This window comes from Marmota marmota, unplaced genomic scaffold, assembly GCF_001458135.2.
Source record: "Marmota marmota marmota unplaced genomic scaffold, marMar, whole genome shotgun sequence".
NCBI lineage: Eukaryota > Metazoa > Chordata > Mammalia > Rodentia > Sciuridae > Marmota > Marmota marmota.
Genome location: NW_026000019.1, coordinates 20,848,410 through 20,860,295, shown reverse-complemented (window position 1 = coordinate 20,860,295; position 11,886 = coordinate 20,848,410). Strand labels below are relative to the sequence as shown.

At 45.8% G+C, this 11,886-nt stretch overlaps 1 long non-coding RNA gene across 1 annotated transcript; it reads left to right on the top strand.

The window, feature by feature from the left end:
* Window positions 1–1,255: 1,255 nt before the first annotated feature.
* On the top strand, window positions 1,256–11,607 carry LOC125618671. The gene is made up of 3 exons (XR_007350039.1): window positions 1,256–1,391; window positions 7,062–7,226; window positions 8,026–11,607. It is a non-coding gene; the product is annotated as an uncharacterized LOC125618671 (long non-coding RNA).
* Window positions 11,608–11,886: the final 279 nt, after the last annotated feature.

Below are 11,886 nucleotides of genomic sequence, written 5' to 3'. Positions count from 1 at the left end.
CTCGAGGACAGGAATCAGTGTAATCTTTGTTCTGCATCCCCGAGTGCCTGGGATTGTCCTAGGATTGTCCTGTGTGTAGCCAGTAGATGAAGGGATCGTCCACTCTCTGAGGGGCACTTCAATGCTGGGTTGGCGTGTTTTACTAATCCTGCGTCCATCTCTTTATCAGCCAGTGCATGTCAAGAAATGCTGATGTCAGCCACGGGATGGTACAATTAGGAATGAAATATACTTCTGAAAATGTCTAATACACTTCAAAGTCAAGAGTACACTACTTATGGATTTTCCATGGCTTTGTAGGTAGTGAGATGGCATTTAAATTGAGGGTCTAAATTTCTGATTATGAGCAATTATCCATCTTATAATCAAATATAAATTTTCTAGCTAGTTCTTAAATGTTTTAAAGTATGTTTCTCTTGCCAGATGCTTTTTAATTCTCCCTAGAGCATTCTGTTGGGCCCCTCACCATCATCTCCTGGATTTTGAATCTGCTCCCATAGTCCAGGGAGTTTCCCAGGGACCCCCTTTTGGAACAAGGTTCTCTGTCCTCTGGTATTGTCAACCAGTACTGCTGACTCTTAGGTCCAGTGCTTAGATCTTGCACAGTCATAGCTTTAGCTCATTCTTCAGTCTTCTCCTCTAGGCCTCTTGCTGGGTTGCAGTCTGATTATACAGTCTGCTTTTCTCCCATGGTTACCTTGGACTACACACTTGGGAAATGCATTTGGGAGCTCTCCTCCTCTTCCCTCTGCCTGTGGCTGAATGCAGCATGCCCACCTTGCGTATGCTGGCCTCTGCCTGCTCTTCTCCCCTTATGCATCCTTAGCAACCCACCTACCCGAGCTTGGCACTCTCAAGAGCCTCCCTCTATTTAGTGGTCTTCGTGGACTACCAAATGACTTCAGAATGAATTACCAATTAACTAGAAATGCTATATTTTGGAAATATACCTTCCTCTTTTTTTTCTCTCTTGGAATATAAGTTCTTCATCCTGATGCTCCAGATGTATCCATCTATCCATCCATTAGTTTGAGGGAAGATTATATATTTTTGCATAAGGAAATCAACATGGAAAGAATAGCTGCTGACATATAAGATAGATTTTGAACAAAGGAGTAGGTTTGAGAGCCAGCCAGTCATTGCTGAAAAAGGTGTCCTCTAATACCTTCTTTGTTCCCTTTAGCAAATGACCAATTTAGCATGAAGGGTGCTGAGAGAACCCCTCTGGCATGGAGAAGATGACTCTCATGCTGTGTTCTCCAGGTCGGCTCCATGGCAGCTAAAGAGGAGGATGGAGGGGCCCTGCAAGAAAAGCTGACTCCTTCTAGCTGCAGAGGTTGTGAGATGGAGAAGAGGGAGAGAGAGAGCAGCACAGATGTCCCCCTTCCCAGGTACTTACTGCCAGGGGCAGTAAACTCCAAGACACAGCTTGGGACTGGGCAGGAGGCACACAGGCCTTCGGAGCCAAGCTGGGTCAGGGTTGTGCCTACCAGATAACACAACAAGCTCGGGCAGAGGTAGCTGTGAGGCCTGTCATCCCTGAGCCAAGCTTGGATCCTATGTAGATAGGTTCTGGAAAGAGCTGACAGCACAGTTAGGAAACTTGGCAAAAGAGTGTCACCGTGCTGGGGTCAGATGGCTCTGCAGCACAAGTGCACATCAGACCTCCAGCCAGGCCTGATGGCAGTCACAGCCAGACCTCAGGGGGGTCTCCAACCCCAACAGCACCTGAGGTGAGGCGGTCAGCCAAGGGTCACTCCCAAGCCCTGCACAGCCCCAGCCCCAGCCCCAGCCAAGAGCATGGAAATGGCTCTGACCACAGACCTCAGCTGTTGGTGCCAGCAGGGCAAGCAGCACCTGTGTGGGCAGGGAGGGGGCCCTCAGGACAGGGAAGGGGACTTGCTCCTAGAATGTGTATGATCCTTGAGGTGCCATACATCCTACCCACTCCTCCTCATTCACACATACATCACTGTCACTGAGCAGGGGAGGGGAGGCTTTCAGATACTGGGAATTTTAAACAAAATGATATAAGACATTTATTTGGGGAAGGAGGTATTGGAGATTTAAACCAGAGACAATTTACATGGAGCTACATCCCCAGCCCTTTTCATTTTTTATTCTGAGACAGGATCTCACTGGGTTGCTTAGGGCCTCACTAAGTTGCTGAAGCTGGTCTTGAATTTGTGATTCTCCTGTCTCAGCCCCCTGAGCTGCTGGGATTATAGGTGTGCCCCACCACACCTGGATTAAATATTTCTTGAGTAGACTGTTAACATTATTGGATCGAGATAGATTTTTAAGTTCAACTAGGTTTGCATTAGTCTTTCTCATCTAACTTTTGAGGGACCAGATCGTTTACTGATGAAATACGAATCTCGTTGTGTGAGATAAATTTTATGATTCTTGACACTTGGAGACTGGCAGTAGTTGAATAATTTGCCTTTCCTGGGATATGAACATTATAATAGCTTATTCTAAGCAGTTTAAAATTGTAAATCGAAGCACTTCATTTTCAAGTCTGAAACACAGGTTGGTAAATGATTGCCTGTGGGCCAAATCTGGCCCAGTGTCTGTTCTTATAAATAAAGTTTTATTGGAACACGACCATGATCGTTTGTTCACATGTTGCCTGTGGCTGCCTCAGTGTTGTGATAGCAGAGTTGAGTGGCTGCATTCAAGACCATGGAGCCGAAAGGCCAAGAGTGTCTGTCACAGGGCTCTTTGTAGGAAATGATTGCCAACGCCGGGTGTTGAACATGGGATTTTCCTGAGAATCTTGCTCACTGTCCTCTTTAGACAGGTGAGGCCACTGAGGTTGTGAAAAGCCAGGCGACACATCTGAGACCCTACAGAAAGTAAGAGGAGGGGTTGAGACCGCAGACCATGGGACCATAAAACTGGTAAAAGGCAAGTGGGTGAATCTTTACAGAGCAGAGTACTTTTGAACATCCTCCTCTCAAACAACACCCTCCAGCCTGCATGGTTATTAGGAATTAAATGTACTGATAAACCCAAGAGGAAAATTAAAGTAATGATTGAAAATTCCCTTCAACCTGTGGAATCATCTGGGTTTTGTAACAATGGAAAAGACCCAGTTCAAATAGTGGCTCTGTGCTCAAATACACATAAGACCTGCATTTGGGGACACTTGTATGTTTTTACATTAGATAACTAAGCCCCCAAAGAGGATCCGGTGTACCACTTTGCTTAGTTTGGGGATTTGGAAAAATAACCTAAAAATTGAGAGCTTAAATCTTAAATGAAATTCTGCCTGAGGGGACATCTGTCACCCTGATCTGCTTCAAGAGGCTGTCAGAGAAACCAGGGCTGCAGGACTCCATGCCGCTTTCCAGTCTCCTGGAGAAACACTCGGGCAGAACAGAACGGTAGCCACGTTCTACCTGTGCCTGTCGTTGCTCAGAAGACTCTTCATTGGCTCTTTCATTTGATTTCCCAACCAGCTTCCACTTCTGGGAGGAGGAGCTGGCCCTGCATCTCCACTGAGACCGGGAGGAACTCGCAACCCTCACCTCACCTCACCCTCTGAGATGCCTGACACGTCAGCCCACACCCTTTGAAACATTGCTGCCTCCTCCCTTGGCTTCTCCAGGTCCCTGCTCATGCAACTCCCCCTGCTTGTCCTCAGCTCATCTTTCCTCTATCCCCCACCCTCGAATGTGACCATCCCGTGGGGTTCCCATCTCTACTGTCTCTCCTTCTTCTGTACATCCACTGGTAGTCGTGACTTCAACTACTAACTGACTGAGATTAGTCCACGACCCTCTTCTGAACCACAGACTTTATTTCCTTTACCTATAGAACGCTCCTATTCAATGTGCCTCATATCTCAAGCTCAGAAAGTCCTGAGCTGAAATGCAGTGCTTCCCCTAACCCTGAAACCCCCTGCTAGGCTGCTAGGCTTCCTTCGGCGGCTCCCTGGATCTTTGAGGAGTGAAGGCCCTGACTTTCCTCTTGGACTTTCCCACCTCTGCGATTTCTTGCCTCCTCCTTCCTATTTTTCTGTTCCTTTGTCCTACTCATTGTCATTCCCCCTTAGTTCAATGAGAATATGATTGGCTTCCAGGATTCAGGTCCAGCAGCTGCCTTCTCCATGATAAGACACCGGCAGCAGGAAAAGAAGGACAGGATGCTTCTTCCCCTCCGCTGCACACGTGTGGCCCCCAAAGTCACCATCTTGAAGGAGCAACTTTGGCAGTGACCCCTCCCCTTGGATAGGGCTCTAGCTGACAGCAGTTGGTTGTGGAATTTTCCAGTCCTCCCACCCATCTGGGATTATCTTACTAGCCTGACTTTAGCAACTGTGGGCCAAGTGAGTGGTAATTCTTGGAGTAATTTATCAGAGTGCTGTTAGGGAAAGTCTTCTAGAGAAAACAGTGCAATCGTCAGAATCTGAGTGAGGTCTTATTGGGAGCAGAACACAGCACACGGCAGAGCATTTCCTATGTTTAGAGGAGGCGGCACAGTGGGGTTGAAGGGCGTGGTCTGTCAATTCCTGACCTTGAATTCTGGCACAGCTACCTTTTAGGTTTGTAACTGTGGGCGAATTTCTGAACCTGTCAGCGCCTCAGTTTCCTTGTCTTTGCAATGGAGACGGTAATAGTGGTATCTTCAGGATGAGATCATGGTGAGGGTGCATATAAACATGTGCGTGATGCACACACAAACACACATCTTTAGAACAGTGCCCAGCCTTGAGGGAGTGTTACCTGTTACTATTTTCAGCTTGTTAGATGACTAAAGGAAAAAACCAAGGTTCAGTACCACTGGAAAGATCATTTCCAACTAGAGTTGAATAGTTTCCCTCTTTTACACCAATAAAACCAACCACCAAACTCTCAACTCTCCAATTACATTGTGCACTGAATAACAAGCTCATGTATCTTGTGTTTGTTTAGGTTAGCCCTTTACACTAGGAAAATCGCTTTCACTTACTGTTATATTAGGTAGCAGTAAAAACAAGAAAAGAACCAACAGGCTTTTTGAACACGCAATTCTTTACTTTGTGTGCAAATACTTTGATGGACTTCTTCTTAAATAGCTGGGTCAAGCAATTATAGAAACTTCAAACACCAGGGAGCCCTATTAACAGGAGCCACTGTGCTCCTCTGAGTTTGTGATCTCTCTGGCCTTTGCTTCTCACAACAGTGAAGTCCCAGGAGGTAGGAGGACTGGGTATTACTGCCCTCATTTTATGTATAAGAAAACAATAAAAAGGTAACACACACGTTCTGTGTCTGCTGACTCCCTGCCCTATCACATTCCAGTGGGTGGTTTCTAACTTTATTTTATTTAACTTTTTTCTTAATGTCAGGCTGTGCTGAACCCATTCAGACCCTGGCGATTTTGCCTAGGGGCCACAAAAGCCCTTCTGATGACGTTTTCCAAATCCAGTGACTTCTTTAGGATGATTCTGATTCTTTGTTTTTCCTGCTGCTGCTCAAGAAGCCTAGTGATGCAAAAGCAGCTAAGGCGATTCTGGTAACGGCAAGGAGAAAACAGCTCAGCAGAGGAAACGGGCCCATTCTGCACTCGCTCTTCCTCCTTGGTGTCGGTTTGGTGCATGGAGCTGACCTCCTCCTCCTCCCTGGCTCCAGCACCACCCGCCATTCTGCTTCATGCCAACAGGATTCCAGCCTGGGTTGTTCTCATGTCCTTGAAACCCATCTCCCTATAACCAACCACTCCTATATACTTCTAACCTCTACTCCAATTGGGTGCTAGAGGATTCTTTTCAAACTGCAAATCCAGTCACATCTCTGCTCTTTACTTAAGTCCCCTCAGTGGATTCCCACTGGTCTTGGGATCAACTAAGATTCCTTCACCAGGGCTGCATCATCGGACTGCCCCTGTGTATGGTTGAGGTTGCGAGCTGTTCAGTTATGCCTGTTCCTCTTGCTCTTGTGACACAGATGTCTACACTTCCAGACTCCCTTACTATTAGGGGTGACCATGTGACTGGAGTGTGACACTGTGCCATGTTGAGGCCTCCAGGGAGTGTGACGAACGATCCTACCAGGTGCGTGCATAGTAATACTCACCATGACGTTGAGGGCCACGTGTTCAAGACCGCAGAGGGGGATGAGAATTACTTATTGTGTATCTGAAATTCAAATTTAATTGGGTGTCCGGCAGTCTTTTTTTTTTTTTAAAGAGAGAGAGAGAGAGAGAGAGAGAGAGAGAGAGAGTTTTAATTTTTTAGTTATCGGCAGACACAACATCTTTGTTTGTATGTGGTGCTGAGGATCGAACCCGGGCTGCACGCATGCCAGGCGAGCGCGCTACCACATCCCGAGCCCTGCAGTCTTATTTGGTAAACCTGGCAGCCCTACATTGAGTTCAGCCACTTACCAGATTCTTCACCTTAGGTAAGAACTTTACCTTGAGAGAATTAAGGAACTCTACTATTTCAGATGCCTAGCATAGTGTCAGCGCTACACTTAGTGTCCCCAGAATGCTTCCTCCCTATGAGAGTTCACAAACAAGCCTGCCCTTTCTCGTCCTTCCGGGCCTGGCCTATTGCATTCACCATCATGTCCTCCAGTTACATCCACATCATGATGAAAAGGTTGAACTCACACAAACAGAGAGCAGAACAGTGGTGAGGCTGGGGCCAGGGAGAAAGGGTAGCCATGGGTCAAAGTGCAAAGCGTTGTGCATTTCAAAACTGCAAGCAGAGTAGATTCTTGGTGTTCTCCACACACAAGAATGGTAAGTATGGGAAGTAATGGGAAGTTAAGTCACTAGATTTAGTCATTCCGCAATGTGTGTGTCAAAATGTCCATCGCACCTCCTAAACACAGACACTCAACGTCAGCTAAAAAGTGAAATGGAATGAAGAGATTCCAATGGAAAAAAAGATATAATTATCAATGTTTTAAAAGTTTAATCCCATTATTCACATTCGTGATAATAAAAACTACTGTTATTGCAATAAAATATTCCATTACTGTGATAAGAGCCACATCCTTTGTGTGCCCCGTTACCTACCAGGTACGTGCTAAGCCCTTCATGTATGTTGTTTTATCCATTTCTTCCAGTGAGCCCGTCAAAGAGGTATGACATAATTTCCACTGGACGGACGTAACATACAGAGTCTGGCTCACTGCCGAGGGTCACCCCATGGAGCCGAGCGGTGGCAGCCTGCTGTCGGACTCCTGAGTATGCTCTCTCACCCAGAACACCAGGACATCTGTACCTGGCAAGTGAGTCCAGGCCTTCACCCGTGAGCCTTCTTTCGTACTCTACAGGACGACTTTCCTTAGCCCCTCTGTAAGCCTGGGGAGTTGATTTTGCTGCCCAGCCGGTAAATCAACCATCCCTTTTGCACCCAGAGCTGATTTTATAGAAATCTAAATACACTTTACTAGTTTTACATGTTAACACTAAAAGGAAAAAAAAAAAAGTTCTCTGTTTGCCTTTGAGTCAAGGCGACCCTTTGGTTTTATGGGCTTGTTTTAGTAAGTAGTTATCCTGGTAATGCCAAGGCCTCCTTTATGGAGCCATAAATGCGTCCTGGACAACTAGGCTAACGAGCAGGCCCTTCATTTGAGGCCCGCACGCCAGCCCTGCTCAGCTAACTGCGCCCGCCAGCCCCTGCAGATCGCTCTCTTTCTCTGGAAACCTCCTATGAAACCATGTGAAGGGGGAAAGAGGATCAGATAATTGGGATCTTTAAGATGGTTATTATGAAAAATGTTCTGGAACCAATTCAAATACCAATCAGAAACCACATTGTTCAACTAAATCACTTTCAGATGCCACATAAGATACAAAATACAATTATTTCCAGTTTAAAAATATAATGTTCCTTTAGAAAAACACAGTATTTTATTTTATTATTTTTTAAAAAATCTGCCTTGGCTGGAATTCAGGCCCCTCACAGATGATGTACAGACAGGCTTTGTGCTGGTCCCTTTAGATTCGGGGCCTATAGACCTCACTGTAATGTATTTAAAAGTTCCTTAAAATGGATGTGACGGCTGTTTTCTTTGTGTATTACAGAAATATACAGAGTTCAGAGGCTCCACGGCTACACTTCGGGCATGTATGTCATTAAAAGAATGAAGAAAAGATGATGGCAGAGCTGTATTAAACCCCACTAGAAATGCTGGCGGAGTTCATGGCTCCAGGCTTTTATCTGACAGGCATCAGTTTGGTGAAGCAGTTTCCTTCTTACCTTTTCTACCTCTCTCTGTCTCCCCCTCCCCTCCTCTCCTTCCTTCCGTCCTCCTTCTTTCCTCCCTCCCTCTCTCCCGCTGTCTGTCCCCCCTCTCTTCCCCGCTCTCTCTCTTTTCCCCTTTCATTGACTTCGTCCTCTTCTTGGCCACGGAATATCTGGGTGTTGTTTTTACCCCTGGAAAGGCCGATACCACAAGGTCTCTGTCCCTCTCTGCTTCTCTTGACTGTCTTCTGCACCTTGGGGGTAGACTCTTCTTCCTTTGCCCCGACAGACTCTTTTCTCTCTGGCTCAGGATTCCCTGAATTCGCCACTGTTTATCTGAGCCGTCCCCGCTGTGACGGGGAATCCGGGGTCAACACACAGTGTGACCTCAGGAGTGATTTCAGTTACAGCAGCTCCCACGTGATCCATCAGACTCTGGGCATGAATTTTAATGGACTCAGAACCCCTTCTCCCGCCTGAGGTCACTGGCTCTCAGAGCAAATCTTCCACAAACTGACATGGACCCTGGAGAAGTTGTCTGCTCTGTCAAGAGAGGTATGGATCTTGCCTTCAGATCTCTGGGGCATGCTGTCCCCCTCCGTGGAACTGGAGGGAAACACCAAGCCATTAGAGAGTATAGAATTACTATGGTTTAATGTGGAAAAATCCAGCCCACTCAGAGCCGAGCCGGTGTCTGACAGCAGGGGCGGGAGCCTGAGGCTGGGTTCTGCTCTGGCTTTGCCATTGACAAGCTGCGTGGCTGGGCAAGTCGCCCGCTCGCCCTAGGTTCAGGCCATGAGCTGTCCGGAGGGCTGGTGATGAAACCCCCAGTTCTGTGGGGGCAAGCCGAGGAGGGCAGGGAGGGAGGTGAAAACACTGCAGCGAGCCGTCGTCCTCAAAGGTACAGAGCCCAGTCTCCCAAAGTCCCTAGCGGTGGGAGAAGGACAAACAACGGCGCTTCAGGGTCACTGGCAACACAGGCAGTGTGGTCCAGGGCTCTGTTCATCTCTGCTGCCAGCCAGAAAGCCACCTGGGCACAAGGACTGTGCCTCTCATCTCTGTGTCCTCTCCTCTGCGACTGCTTGTTGAGTGTGGGGAAATGGGAGGAGCCTCGGTGACACTCAGGAAGAGCAGGAGGAAGAGACAGAAGGAGGCAGGGATCAAGCAGAAGAGCACTGGGGAGGTGCAGGGGCCACAGTGAGGAGGGCCCGGTCGGTGGGCAGCCCCAGGAGGGGAGAGTGGCTGCTCACTGTCATGCCCCCACCTCCCACACCTCTTATAAACACATAAGCAGAGGCCTCTCTTTTTCCACTTTTTAAAAAACTGGAATACTATGTACAACTTGCTTCCTGTATCTTGCTGTCTTGCTTTCAAAATGCTGTAAAATCCCTCTAGGTCAATTAGGAGCAATCCACCTCTCTAACTCCATCTTTTTAAACGATGTCATTGACAAGTAAAATTCATGTATTTTCAAGATGTTCAACATGATCATTTGATATGCAGATGCACAGAGTAACGATTACCACAATCAAATCCATGACCACCCATGGTAACCAGTGTGTGTGTGTGTGTGTGTGTGTGTGTGTGTGTGTGTGTGATTTAATATCCAATTTATTATCAAATTTAAAGTAAACGATCAGAAATTTAAACCATTGTGAATTGTGTAATAAGCAGAATAGTGAGAAAGTCAATCTTTAACCAAATATTATATAGCAACAGAAGACGTGTTAAATCTATGACCTATCTTTCAGAGCTTGCTGTAGACTGTCTTGCATACTTCTTACTAATGTGAGATGGACTGATTAGTACAAAGGGACAGAATGGTCTAGGAATGAACAGAGAGTAGGTTCAGAAACACTCAAGCACAGCCTTCCTCCCAATAAGATCCTTGAACCAAGTGAAAGGAAGAGCTTGAGTTACTTAATAGAAAAGAATTACTGGGGAGCCGGGGGGCAGAAGACTAGGGCCAGTAGAAGATGAGAAATGGAAAATGTGGACCTGATCATTACATCCAAATGGCCACCTCAGCTGAGCATTCTGCATCTAGAAGGAAAACTGGCTTAAACCAACCTGTTAGGATGGGTGGAAGACCACCCTCAGATTAGAGACTCAGCCCCAACCCCAGGAAAGAAAGTGGTTTAAGCGGCACCATTCAGAGAATTTGTGTCTGTTTTGAGGACTAGAAAGATGCCTTCTGAGAAACATACTGGAAAACATCTAAAAGATAAGGAAATCATGAGCTGGAAGTATGCGTTACTGTAGGAAAAATTGTGCCAGGAAAATTATACTCCTCTTTTTAGAGAAAAACTTCATAATATTTAGGAGAAAATAAAGTAGAATCGATGTTATTTGTTAGAATTTTACAGACTATTTGGTTCAGAAATTGCAAAATTGTGTTTTTTAAGTTATTTTGAGAGTTTGTTTCAATTGGCACAAATTATAATATGTTGCAGAGGCTGCTTGTGAGACAACCAGGGGAGAGACAAGTTCAAGGCTGCAGGCCGGGAGGCAGGACTGTTTCTCTCTCTTTCTTATAAATATTTTTATTGCTTTCTGACAGAAAAATAAAATGGAACACTAATGAAGTTGGCATTTAAATACTTAGTTTGGGAACGTGAGTGAATACTAGAAGATGGCAGTATTAAGAGATGAGGTTATTTCTCATCTTTCACTGGATTCTATGAGAAGCCAGAAGGAGATAATTCATTTATTCAGGCAAACATTTATCTCTCCATAATCATATCGATCCCATAATAAACACAACAGGAAGATATGGAAAACAGCAACTCTCTATTATTAAGCTTGCTTTTAAACTTTCTCATCCTTAAAATGTAGATAAATGCAGTTAATTCCAAAGGTGCATATTGGGTAATGATCCCATGAAGCAGCATAGTGCTTAGCACAAAGTCAGGATCCTTAGGGCAAATGCATTGAGCACCTACTATATGCTAGGTACTCTTTAATTGTTTTATGTATCAATTTGTCGGATGCTCACAACAACTTTCAGTCATCTCAATCTCAGTTTATGGGTAAAGAAACCAGTTCACAGAGTTTTAAGTAACTTGCTTGAGCCTGGAGCCGTGTGGCTGAGATTCAAACCCAGACAGTCTGACTCCATTGCTCATGCCTGGGAGCTATTATGGTCATTACGACAACTACTAGGCTGGGCTGAAATTGCAGCAATAAGAATTTAAATTTAGACATAAAGTTCTTAACTATAGAGATTATACCAAAAAGTGGAATGGAAAATTTTAAAATATGAAAATCCTTAGAGATTTCAAAGCATATCCCAGGTGTCAGTTGGGGTCCTACCATCCTTTGGAGACCTAAGCCAATCTGTATGGGTTCAAGTTCAGAGCTATCTCTAGACTTCTCAGTGACTTCCTTCCTCGTCGTTTTCTCTGCCTTAGCATTACGAACTTCCTGCCTTCATCTTTTACACGAGAGCAAATTCGCTTGGCAAATGTGCCAGTTTCACCCATCTAGCAAGTGGTGGAGCCAGGACTCCAGGCTGGGCCTGCCGGCCGAGGGGCCCATCAGCCAGTGCAAGGAAGAGAGAGACGGCTTCATTCCTGCAGCTATTCCTTGGGAGGCCTGCATTTGCTCTCCATTAACAAAAGTAAAACAGGAATCACCAAAACGAATGTAAACCAGTCCCAGGGAAAAGTTCTTCTAGAAACATGAATGGGCCCCAAGTAAAA